Source organism: Notamacropus eugenii, chromosome 5 (genome assembly GCF_028372415.1).
Source record: "Notamacropus eugenii isolate mMacEug1 chromosome 5, mMacEug1.pri_v2, whole genome shotgun sequence".
Taxonomy (NCBI): Eukaryota; Metazoa; Chordata; class Mammalia; order Diprotodontia; family Macropodidae; genus Notamacropus; species Notamacropus eugenii.
In genome coordinates this window covers 200,850,914-200,863,780 of record NC_092876.1, presented here as the reverse complement: position 1 = coordinate 200,863,780, position 12,867 = coordinate 200,850,914, and the positions used below count along the sequence as shown (strand labels likewise).

General features: G+C 37.0%; 1 protein-coding gene and 1 long non-coding RNA gene across 5 annotated transcripts in view; one reads left to right on the top strand and one right to left on the bottom strand.

Annotated features, from left to right (window-relative positions):
* Positions 1-12,867, bottom strand: part of FRY (FRY microtubule binding protein) — a 566,260-nt gene that overhangs the window by 497,452 nt on the left and 55,941 nt on the right. The window lies entirely within an intron of this gene.
* The window catches only part of LOC140505667 (uncharacterized), a 75,493-nt gene that overhangs the window by 7,081 nt on the left and 55,545 nt on the right, over positions 1-12,867 (top strand). For 2 of the 3 annotated variants that reach the window (XR_011967598.1, XR_011967599.1), the window contains exon 2: positions 8,578-8,745. This is a non-coding gene — a long non-coding RNA (uncharacterized lncRNA). The remainder of the gene's footprint in view (positions 1-8,577; positions 8,746-12,867) is intronic. The other variant, XR_011967600.1, reaches the window with a different exon arrangement.

Genomic DNA, 12,867 nt, shown 5'->3' with positions numbered 1-12,867 from the left:
GGCAAACCACTCCAATATCTTTGCCAAGAAATCCCCATGGATAGAGTCCATAGGGTCACAAAGAGTTGGACATGACTGAACAACAATGAGCCTATGGAAGTGACTTCTTTGTGGAACTCATGAATCTGCTCAGGAATAGACAAGGAAGCATTCATGGCCTAATGAGCAACAAATTCTAACAAATTGACCCAACTTGTATACTGGAAGCTCAAGAAATCAAAGGCTTATAGAAGTCATGACCAGCTAAATGGAACATGTACCTTTTACCAGCTCCAATATCAAACAATCCATCAGAGCCTCATCAGTATATACTTATCCAAGAACTCAGTATGGCATGGTTACAAACAAAACCTTCCAAAGGTACCTCTTCTACTTTCTTTCTATGTATATATAGGTTTCTGAAATACTCCTCAAAACCTTCTACCTGAAGACAGAAGTTCTGACATGATAAAGTGATAATGACTTAGATCGACAGATTCAAACATCAAAAGATTCTACGACTGCATTGATGTGGATAAACTCCCTCAAGTAATACAGACTGTAATTCCTCAACACCTTTGTAGACAACTGAATGAGACACTGAGATTTAAAAACTGAAAACCCAAAACTGACTGTTTCCATAAGAAGAGAAGCCAAGTAGTTAAGACCGGAGAACAGGAAAACAATAGGTGACAATAACTCTAAGGGGACTCTTCCTGTCTTCCCGCCCAAAGCTGCCCACTGGCAGCATAGAAAGAAAAAGGGAATCTAAGTGTGTGGGCTGGTATATGTAAACTTCCCTTTCTTTATATACTGTACCTGCAGTGCTGAGTGTGCTGATGAGACAGCAGTAAAATCAGGTAAGACGTCATAGCAAAACAGTGTGGTTCAGTGCAAAGAGAACAGTATTTGGAATCAGAAGACCTACGTTACTTACTACATGTGGGAACCTTGGACAAGTAAAAATTGTTTTGGCAGCTGGTGTATAGAGTGTCCAGCCTGGAATCAGAAATACTCATCGTCCTGAGTTCAAATCTGCTCTCAGACACTTACTAGTTGTGTGACCCTGGGCAAGTCACTTAAATCTGTTTACCTCAGTTTCCTCATCTGTAAAATGAGCTGGAGAAGGAAATGGCAAACTACTCCAGGATCTTTGCCAAGAAAACCCCAAATGGGGTCATGGAGAGTAGGACATGGCTGAAACAATTAACAACAACAACAGCAAATTAGTTTGATGAGATCATTTCTAAGGTCCCTTCCTGCTCTAAATTCCATGATCCCATGAACACTGCAGCTCTGGGAGTCTGGTTACCTAGGTGGTTTTCCCTTTGTGTCTATGTTTATGTTCCCCTGTATTGTATCCGTTCAGTGGCCTGTGCCATAAGCTTCCTAAAATTTTCGACACAGAGTAGACCAAAGGGCTGGGCAAAGACAGCAACTGATGACAGCTGTGACCCTGACACCACCTTCTGAGTCCCTCTTTATTCTTTCAGGCTGCGTCAGATGTCTAGGAGCTGTGGGACTTTGGGCAGATCCAAGTATCTTGAATCTCAGCCTTTTTTTTTGTAAAAAAAAAAGGGGGGTTATACATAATATTTTACATAATCTACCTCCCAGGATTGTTGTGAAGACAAAACGAGATAATAGCAACAAGGCAATGGTAAGGATAGACTATTTTTCAGACACTGTAGGTCAAAGGCACATGAAGGAGAGCAATGAGCCAGGGTTGCTAGGGAAAGACATGAACCATGAGGAAAGAGTTTTCTGGGAAATGGCAAGTGGTAGCCGTGGCAGCTGCAGAGGCCCTGGCTAGAAGCCAGTGCCTGAGGCTTTCTACTAAGGCAAGATCTACAGGACTGGAGTGGGGTATAGGCAATAGCTGTCTCCAGACAAGCAGCAGGGGCTCCTAAACGGGGACTAGGTAGGAATGCAAAATGACAAGAGAATGGCAGAGAGGTCTCTGGAATACATGAAGTTCCCGAGCCATGCTGAGTCCCTGGACCAAGTGAAGTGAATAGGGCAAGACTCCAAGGGGAAACCAGAGGCAGGGGGACTGGAGCCAAAACATGGTCTTTCCTAAAGAAACTCCAGCCCCACCCATGTTGTGGGGACTTCCCTATTAATACTGTGAGTTTTTTCCTTGCTATTTGAATTAGATTTGAGTCCCATTTATGTTCTTATCTGCTCTGTAATAAATATATTTATGTTCAAGATGCTTAATGTTTGTCTTGGTTACTAGTAGGTGAGCTGACTCAAGTACCCTTGAAGCAAGTCAAATTCTGATATGTTAATATTTATTTCGGTATGGCTCTACTCCACATCCCTTCAATTTTCTAAACCAAAACTCACTCCCCTTTATGTGTTGTCTCCCCCATCAGAATGTAAAGTCTTTGAGGGCAGGGATTGGCTTAACAATTTTATATTTGCATCCTTAGTATAGAATAAGCACCAAAAGAAGATTTTTCATTTATTCATTCATTTGTTCACAAACCATGATGTTATTTCTAAGGCTGAATCTGAATGTCTGCCCCCAAATGAGAATTTTGTAAAGTACCTACCCTGCAAAGCATAACTTGGTGCACAGATAACCTCATAATAATAACCTCAGCTTAACGCCTGTGAGCTTTTTGCCTTAATGACGGTTTACGGTCAGTGCAATCCCACTAACCTCTCACCAAGTTAATCCTCCTCCTCCAGCTGCCCTATAGCTTAAACTATGTCATTCTCAAAATGTAATGCCCAGACCTGAACACAGTATTCACGATAGTGTCTAACTAGAGCAGAGTATGATGGAACCATCACCTCCCTTACTTTGAACACTAGGTTTCTCTTAATCTAATGGAAGCTAACATTAGCTTTCTTCACTCACATTGTTTTTCATTTTGATTTTAAAACTCACAATATCCCCCAGATTTTTCTCCACAGGAACTATTCACTAGTCACATACAACCTCTACTATACTTATGCAAATTGACTTTTTGAACCCATGAAGAACTTTATATTTATCCCTATTATATTCTTATTATATTCGGCTCATTCTAATCTGTTGATCTTTTTGGATCACATTTCTGCATTCCTTCCTCTATTCTACACACACAGATACACAAGCATTTGAGTTCATCAGAGAGCTTATCCTGGAACCACATTTATTTATCTGAATTCAACCATGAATATACTTTCATAAAGATCAAAATCTATCTATGCCTTGTCCTGTGTGATCCTTATTCATCTCTCTCCATAAATATTCCACAGAAGATCTTTCCCATGTGGTAGAAATCTTCCTTTGGTTCTTCTACTATTTTAATTAATAATTAATTATGATAAATAGTAAACTTAAGAAACAATAATAAAATTAAATATTCTATTTAATATTTTAATAATTTGTGGATTCCAATACAGCCTTTAGATCTATTTATCTGTTATGCCTCTCAATCTTGCCACATGATCTGCCCACCTTTTCTGATTGCTGAGTATGTCTTTTTGATCACTTCTCCCATTGCAAATCTTAGCTGACAATGTGCTGTAGCCACCTAACTTTTCTTTACTTTTTGGATCACTTGTAGCCAAGAATATAAATGGATTCAAATAATGGCTCAGGGAATATGTACAAAGCTTAAGAGGAATCAGGAAAGACCAAGAAAAAAATTAGATAGCGGGGAAAGAAATTAGTTGAATAGAATGTTTTCCCTTTTCCATTTTATGTCCATTTTGCTAGTTGATTTTCAGAAACATTTTACTGAGGAAATTGTATGAGTCTTCAAATGAGGGAAAGTCTCGTATTCTCTTAGCCTCACTAAGATGGAGTTAATGGAGAGTAAAAGGGAAATGTGGGAGATCTAAGTTATATGGATCAAATAAAACTGAATTGGGCTAGTTTTCTGAAACTATTTGTAAGACTGTCTTATATGCATTATTTATGTTGAAATAAAACTGTAAAAGTCCCTTTTACTGTTTAAGATCTCTAGATTTAAAACAAAACAAAAACCTTGATCTGTTTCCTAAAGTCACCTGATAACCTTCATTTATTTCTCAAATGCAATTTTATGCTGGAACAGTTCTAAATCACATACTACCAGCTAGCTGTATGCTTACTAAACTATATCTGTACTCTTTCTTGTTCTCTTTCTGTCCTGACATAAAACTCCCACAGCTGGGTTTTTAAAGTGTAACTATTACCAATGGCATAACTTATGGGGATAAATAAAGGCCCTTGAGAAGGAGAGAGCAGATTACTTTCTCTCCTCTGAGCCTCTATAAACTTTGTTTATATCTTTTTCAATTGCTACTGAAATTTTTTAAGCAGAATTATGGCACAGCCCCTAGGCTATACAGGAATTTGGGTCGATAGGGATTCCACAGACACAATCAAATCCTAAACTAGAGCAGGTATAAGGGGGAAGATAAAGTCATTTTAGCTATTATGAATCTGAGGTGGTGTTGAGACATATAAATGGAAGTATCCTGTAAGTAGCTAGATATGTGAAACTGGAAGTCAGCAGGAAAGTCAGGTTTGGAGATGGGGATCTGGGACCTGGGATCTAGAGATGGCAGGTTGAAGCCGTGTAAATGGATGAGATTAGCAAGGGAAAGAATAGGGGCAAGAGTCAAGAAAATTAAGAGCTAGAGAGGGAGGGGGATTCAGATCCCCTAAAAGTCTGTCTCACCTACGTCTTTTTCTGCCTTATGTCTTATGTCTGTCTATCAAATAAGGTGACTTTCCTTTATGGTCTCTTTCTGATTTTTGAGGGTTTTCTGGCATGCTTCAGCCTTTGTGATTTCTTGTTTGCTGTCCTTTATGTCTGGAGCTACCTCACTCTTATTCATTATTCAAACCAATTCCCTCATCTCATTCAAATCTCAGCCAGAATCTCACATCCTTTATGAAGTTTATATAGTCAACCATAACTAACATTTCACCGTACACATACATGTAGGAAATAAACAACATGACAGAAATGGAGATAACTTAAACATTATGCCCTATCACTTTGGAATAAATCTTCCCAGGGGACAAGGAAATTTCCTTTTAATATTATATCTTCTTGTCATGCTGTCATCTGTTTCTAAATCACTCTGTTCTATAACTAGCTGCATCTGTGTTCTGTCTCCCAAAGTAACCTTCCTGAAAAGTCTTTGTCTTTCTTTGATTAATGTATGTATATGTCACTATATTCTTAATGAATCTTATCATTGTACTCTTTCAATCAGGTGGGCATCCTCATAGTCTGCACAAGTATTATAGCAGGACTTAATAATAAGCAATTTAAATGATAATGCATGTTATCTGTATAATGTGGCTCTGACATGTCATTCTCCTGCTCAAACATCTTCAATGGTCTGCTGAATGAAGTCCCAAACTTCTTAGCTTAACATTGAAAAATCTCCTCCAGCTAATCTAGCTTAATCCAATCTAGTTTAATAGATTTACCTTGTACCACTCTCATTTAGATACTCTATGATCTAGCCAGACTTGCTCTTTCTTGAACACGCTCCATACCTGATCACTTTTGTCCATGCCCCAACTCAAATGCCACGTTTGTCATTCTTTCACTGATCCTTGGTCTTCTAGCAGCAAATGATTTCTTCTTTCTGACCTTTCGTAGCATTTGGTTTCTATCTTACATATCACATTCATATATATCACATTTCTTTTTTTTTACACTTTTTTTACAAAATTAAGAGGCAATGTGATATAATAAAAAGAACACTGGACTTGAAGGCAGGAAAGACATGAGTTTGAATCCTGCCTCCTATACTTAATGGATATATAAATATGGACAAATCACTTAACCTCTACAAACCTCAGTTTGATTATCTGTAAAATAGATAGGCCCTATCTCCCAGTATAACTATGAGGATCTAATAAGATAATGCATACAAAGTACTTTGTAAACTTTAAATCTCAAACACTCTATAAATGTTACTTACTATATTATGATTAAATCTTGACTATATATAGTAGTCACATATTTGCATATAAATAGTCACTCGATAAATACTGAATGAATTGTAAACTCTTGAGGGCAAAGGTCATATATCTAATCCATTTTTGTATTCACTATCTTTTTTGGTTAGATTTATTTAGGTCTAAGAGGGGTACATTGGGGACCTGCATTTACTGCTTATATCTCTCTATAACTCATTTAGTTTTTGTTTTAAGAATTTAAATGTTATCCCATTTTATGCATATATGCTTAGGATTGATATTAATTCACTGTCTATGACATCTTTCAGCAAACAGTTTTCCTGTTTATCTTTTTAAACTAGGTCTTTTTGCTGTTATTATGTATGAGTATATGATTGCTACTCCTTCCTTTTTTACTTTAATGGAAGCATGAGAGTTTTTTCTTTAGTCATATTTTTTTTTAACTCTGTGCATCTTTCTGTTTCAGCATTTTGCTTTCTAATTCATTCCACTATTCTCTTTCGTTTTATGGGTGTGTTCATCCCATTCCTATTCACAGGTATGACCATGAATTGCTTATTTCCCTTCATGTTATTCTCTTATACTTTTCCCTCTCTGTTTCCCACCTCGAATTTAAGAGTCTGTTTTACTTAAGACTAATCCCTCTCTTATTCTACCCATTTTCTTATTCCCACATCCCACTTTTTCTTCTCCCCTTTCCCTCCTGTTCCTCTATTGAGTGAAATGTATTTCTATACCGTGGTGTGTGTGTGTGTGTGTGTGTGTGTGTGTATTCTTCTCTCCTGTGTGTGTTTGTGGGTATGTGTGTATTCTTCTCTCCTTTGTGTGTGTGTCGGGGGGGGGGGTATGTGTGTATTCTTCTCTCCTTTGTGTGTGTGTGTGTCTGTGTGTGTGTGTGCATGTATTTTTCTCTCCTGTGTGTGTGTGGGGGTATGTATATATTCTTCTCTCCTGTGTGTGTGTGTGTGTGTGTGTGTGTTCTTCTCTCCTTTGACCAGTTCAAATGAGAGTAAAGTTAAGTGTCACCAGTTCCCCTCTACAGCCCTTTGATTTTCATTTGTACAGACTTATACTTGCGTATCTCAGTTATGTGAGATCATTTCCCTTATCTCTTCTCTACCTTCCCCAGTCTCCCCTGACCCTGAATATTCCTCTACTTTTGCCTTTCTATTTTTCTTTAAAGATCATCAAAAAATAACAGAATCACTCCAAGGTCATCCGTCTAATAAGACTACCTCTATGGTTCATCATGATGGTAGAATTCTGAGGGAATACATGCATCATCTACCCCTATTAAAATGTAAATACTTTATTCTTATTTAGTCTGTTAGGATTGCTTTCTTATGTTTATCTTTTTATGCTTCTTTGATTTGTGTTTGTATTTTTTTTTTACTTGGTATATCAAAAGTCCTCTTTTTCAATAAAAGTTTGTTTTTCCCCTATTCAATTATACTCAGTTTTGCTGGAGAAGTCATTCTTGGTCTTAGGTCTTTTGCCTTCTGGAATATTGTATTCTAAGCTATTTATTTTTTTTTTATAATGGTAGCTACTAAATCTTGTGTGATCCTGAATGTGGCTCCTTGGTATTTGAATTCTCTTCTAGCCACATGCCATATTTTTTTCTCTGACCTTGGAAGCTCTGGATTTTGGTTATAAAATGTTGGACAATTTTCATTTTGTTTATTTTTCTCAGTAAAACACTAGTCAATTCTTTCTATTTCTATTTTGTCCTCTGGCTCTAAGAGATTTAGGCTGTTTTCTTTTATGATTTCATGTCTAGGATTCTATTTTTTGTCATAGTTTTCAGGTTGTCCAATAATTCTTAAATATTTTCTCCTTGATCTTTCTTCCAGGTAAGTTGTTTTTTGCTATGAGATATCTAACATTTTCTTCTATTTTTTTCAGCCTTTTGACTTTGTTTTGACATTTCTTCTTGTCTCATGGAGTCATTAGATTCTATTTGGTCAATTCTAATTTTCAGGGAGTTTTTCTTTGAAAGGTTTTGTGCCTTTTGTGCCAAGCTATTGATTCTCTTTCTTTTCCCATCTTCTTAAGTGCTTTTATTTGTTTTTCAAAATAATTTTTTAGTTCTTTTTAAAAACTCTTGCTTCATCTTCTTTAAGAGTTATGGTTGGTTTATACTCAGGCTGTAAAAACTTTGAGGTTTTGCTTATTTTGGAGTCATTCTCTTTTGAGTTTGTGTCTTGGGTATACCTATCACCATAATAGTCTTTTAGAGTGGGACTCATTTTCTCCCAGTATTATTTCTTGACTTTAGACTTTATTTTAGGCCAGAGTTCTATACACTTCTGGGGGGAAATGTCTGGGTTGAGCTTTTATCCTGCTCTCCTGGGATGTTAAGTGTTGCTTTATCCCAAGATTTCAGGGAAAAAGTCTGATCATTGTCCTGCTAGTCTAGAATCAGCAAGTTCCTGACCTGGTCTGGGTCTGAGCAATATTCTTCAGGACCTGGTTGGAAGTTCCAATAGAGTGCTGCTAGAGTCAGACCCTATCAGCTACCTGGGTTCTGTAAGTTCAGAGGAACAGAACTACAGTTCCCCTGTTGGTCTGGCATTTCTGCCCTGGTTATTCCACTGCAAGTTTCAGATTGGGCTGCTGGCTGGAACTGTGCTTCTGTGATTGCTACTGAACTTGTCCCTTATTCATTCTAGGGCTCAGGACTGGTCTCCACTCAGGAATGTCATCCCCATCTCAGTCACCCTTGGATCTGTCACTGAGAACTTCACAGTGAGCAACAGAGCTACCAGCTGGCACCTGCTCCTGTGTCCTACGTCAGGTAGTGATACCCCAGTATGAATCTGGGACCTCATCTTGCCCTGGTACGCAGGTTTGGTTCTCTCTCAGTCCCTGGTCACTGGATTGGACACTCTTTAATCCAGCATACTACTGGCCAGAGAAGTTCCCAATATTCACTGATTTCTCTGTTTCTCTTTATCAACCTTAGCTGGAACAATAATTCACTGTGATTTTTTTCTTAGGTTTTCTGATTAGGACTTTGTCTAATGTATTTTCTCAGTTTATAGTGGAGGTTATGTTGGAGGAGCTGGCCTATACTTCTACTTACTCCTTACCATCTTGATTCTACCTCTGTATACATTACAGAGACTAGAATAGCAACTTGTACCTAGCAGGTACTTACTTAATAAGCATTTGTCAAATGAATGAAATCTAAGCTTCTTGTCTTTATGAACATCACGGGAGACTAACACAAAATGTTGTACATAAGAGGTACCTGATAAAAAAAAATCTCAAATTTATGGTGAATACTAATTCCATTGTAAAACTTGCTACAGGATAACAATAATACCTAATTTAAGTGCTAGCATGTTATAGTGAAAAATAATTGCATTATATTGCTTTTATACATAGAGAACTAGATAAGTTAGACATGATTTGATAAGGGCCATGGGGAAACAGGTAAGTCCTCAGAATCAGGCAAATCTGGTTTCAAGCCCTAATCCTGACCCACACAGGTTGTGTGAGTTCCTGTCTGAATCTCACTTTGAGGAAGCCTGTATGGTGCAGCTATGTGGTACAGTAGATGGAACACTGGGCCTGGAATCAGGAAGATCTGAGTTCAAATCCAGGCTTAGCTGCTCACTAGCTGTGTGACCCTGGGCAAATCACTTAATTCCTATTTGCCTCAGTTGCTCATCTGTAAAAAATGTAAAAGGAAATGGCAAACCACTTCAGTGTTTTTGCCAAGAAGGTCCCATGGGGTCATGAAGAGCTGGACATGACGGAACCGAATGACAAAAGCATGCTAGCCATGCTCTCTTTAAACTCAGACTAGCCTATGACTCCCCAGACTGTTTCTCCATCTTGCTTTTATGTGTTGTTAGAATGTTAGCTCTTTGAGGACAGGAAATGTCTTTCTTTTTTGTTGTCTATGCATCTCCAGTGCTTAGTGTAGCATAGCATGTGGAAAGTGCTTAATACATGTTCACTCTATCTATCTATCTATCTATCTATCTATCTATCTATCTATCTATCTATCTATCTATCTATCTTTCTATCTATCCATCCATCCATCCATCCATCTATCTATCTATCATCTATCCATGCAACCCTACACAAATCACTTAATACTCAGTATCCCATGAAACTAATTCCTTCAGTTACAGATAAGTTTCTCATCTACACTGGTAGAGGGATTTCCTCATCAGCAGTTACAACACCAAATGCAGTCACAGAAGCTAACAAAAAAAATTGCAAAAACAAAACCTCATAGAGCTGGGATACAATAATCACTTAAAATATATCTGTGGATTGGTTACTATACAGATGAGTCTATAATATACTAAAGGATCTTTATAACAGGGTATCATAATATTCAAATAATAATGTTTAAAAGAAAGATTCTTTTAATAAGGCACATTTCTAATAAACATGCACTTGCTGTGTATCTGAGCACCTATTTACAGGGCCCTAAACTTGCATAATGTTTCTGAGACTCAGCCTCAATTGATTTCTTTCGAGTTGCTTCTCTAACAGGTTCTCAGCCCCTGAAGTAGTGGTTGTGGCTGTGGGTAGGTGGGTGGGTCTCCCTCTCTTTTATACTTCATGTGCAACCAGTAAATACCAAGAAAGAGTAAATAAACAGGGAATAGATGTCCAAATAGCAGGAAGCACTGAGCAATACAAACACTCTCCTGTATTTAAATAAAGAAACAAACACAAATGAAAAATAATGACAGCTATGTTGAGATTTGGTATTTAGAAATAACTAGTATTTGTATTTTTATGTTTGTTTTAAATTGGCTTGCTCTTTGGGTCAGAAGGGGAGCTGGAAGGTGATTCTTAATACTCTTCTGTTAAACTATCTGCTTCTTACCAGTTTCTTCCACTTAGTTTCCCAAGCTGATTAACATCATATTCTCTTTCTATTCATGAGTCTAAAATTATCTTTTTTTTTTTAAGGGCCTTGCCCAGCCGAGAAAAGTCTCCACTGTGGTTTTTAGCTCACAGAAGCCCCATGGGTCTCCTCAGTCAGGCATTTATGAAGGCTGCTTTATGTTCTGAGGGTGGAGTCCCTATTTTGAGGGTGGGAAAATAAGTTCTTATTCTCTTGGCTATTTAAGACTCTGTGAGGTATTCCTGGCTGCCCTCCTCTGCCACAAGCAATAGACAGTCTCCAAGATTTCCCTCTTCTTACCCAGAATTGATATCTTCCATGGAATGGAATCTTTTGAAACTCTTTTTGGGGACATAAATTCTTAGTCATAAGCAGAGACACCTCTGACAGAGAGTGGTATTTAGAAATGAGCTTTCTGAGCTATGTGGCCCCCAAACTTCTCTGACAACATGCCTTCTCTGTAATTAGTACAAACTCTTTTTCAAGAAAGTACTGAGAGAGTGGGTTTTGTTTTCCTTGTTTCAATTTTTTAGGTTAAGATAATAAGAATTCAGAATCCTAATAATTCCTCTAAATTCTGCATAATCCCATTCTGATTATTTAAAAATACATTTTTCCCAAGTGTGAAATATTAAAGGAAAACAAAATTTACCCACTGTGTGATCTTGGGCAATTCATACCATTTTCAATACCTCTGCTTGCCATCTATAAAATGAGGGAGTTAGACAAGATGATCTCTAACAGCATGTTTCTATGAAAATATATATTCTTAAACAATTCAAACATGAAGTGGGATACTTTGCAAATAACATGCAACCAACATGCATGTTAAAAAGCTATTTACTTTAATAAGAATATCAGAAATGACATATTAGGCCTGTCCAGATATAAAGAGGTCTACACTCACCACTCTCTAAATCACTATATGACTCTGGGGGAACTTTCTTCTCTAGGCTTCAGTTTCTTAATCTATAAAACGGGGTTGGGGGTAGGTAGACTAGATGACCTCTAAGATTCTTTCTATCTCAGACCACTCACACTCTCATCTAGCCTACAAGACATTTTTATGTCTTTCTCATCTATCCAAAAGCTTCTAGTCTTTCCAGGTTGAGCTTGAACTCCAACATCCTCTATGAAATTTCTCCCAGTCTATAAGAATTTTCTGCCTCCTTCCAATTATATAGCACTTACTATTTTTGACTGTTCTTTGGCACTTACATACTGTGTTGTCAATAACTTGTTTAAACAGGTCAAGTTGGAAGTTTCTTTTTTCTTTTTTTTATTTCATGACATCTTTTTCTTGTTTTCGTTCTTCTGTCCTTATACACAAATGTTGATCTTTGTTCTAAGAAGTCTTTGGTGTGTCTATAGAATACAGGAGGGTGCATTCAATCCTGAATCACAAGTTTTGTGTTTGAATATCAGCTATCTTTGTCACTAGCTATATATCCTTAAAAAAAAATCATGTAACTTCTCTGAGTCTCCATTTGCTCTTCTGTAAAGTGAAAATTCCCATACTATCTACCTCACAGGATTGCTATTAGGAAAGTACTTTATACATGGGTATATGTCAGTTGTTATTACTCTTATTGCATGTATATAATTTACAGTTAATTGATTTAGGGAAAAAATATGATCTTTCTAGTGACACCCATAAAAAATGGGACAGTATATCTGTAGTCAAGAAGAGAATTCCTTTTTATAGAACTGTTTCCATGAGAAAATCAGATCCAACTTAATTTAAATTTATAGTCTTAACCAGTAATGTACAGCAAGGCAATTTTTCATATTGTTTATAATAAATTCCTATATATTGAAAAGTCTACATAATGCCTTATACCTAGATCATAAAACTAGACCTACACTATAATATTCTTCAAGTGTTTTTCATCAACTTATTTCTCATAATAGGAAACCTGACCAAAAGAGAAATAGAAAAATCTGGATCTGTCATTCATTAAGAATTACTAGGTAAGCAGGTTTTAGAATATGTGATTTGCAATGATAACTGCTAAAAGTAGAAAATTCTACCAACTTCCAAGGAAATGCTATGGGAAGTAGGGACAGAGGAATAGAAATAATTGCA